Source organism: Pteropus vampyrus, unplaced genomic scaffold (assembly GCF_000151845.1).
Source record: "Pteropus vampyrus isolate Shadow unplaced genomic scaffold, Pvam_2.0 Scaffold127, whole genome shotgun sequence".
Lineage (NCBI taxonomy): Eukaryota > Metazoa > Chordata > Mammalia > Chiroptera > Pteropodidae > Pteropus > Pteropus vampyrus.
In genome coordinates, this window is record NW_011888908.1 from 2,569,801 (window position 1) to 2,570,320 (window position 520).

Genomic DNA, 520 nt, shown 5'->3' on the forward strand with positions numbered 1-520 from the left:
TTTCTTGTCTGAATGCTATGGCTAGGACTTCTAGTGCTATGTTGAATGAAAATGGTGAAAATGGACATCCTTGTCTTGTTCCTGATCTTGAAGAAAGAACTTTCAGTTTTTCACCATTGAGTATGATGTTACGGGTTTTTCATATATGGCCTTTATTATGTTGAGGTATGTTTCCTCTATCTCTATTTTGCTGCGTTTTTATCCTAAATGGATGTTGAATTTTGTCAAATACTTTTTCTGCATCTATTTGTATGATCATATGATTCTTACCCTTCATTTTATGTGGTGTGTCACATTAATAGATTTGGGGATATTGAACCAACTTTGCATGCCAGGAATAAATCCCACTTGATCATGGTGTATGATCTTTTTAATGTACTGCTGAATTTGCTTTGCTAATATTTTGTTGAAGATTTCTGCCTTTATGTTCATCAGGGATATTGGCCTATCATAGTATCTTATGATCCTTTTATATTTCTGTGGTATCATTTGTAATGTCTCTTTTATTTCTGATTTTATT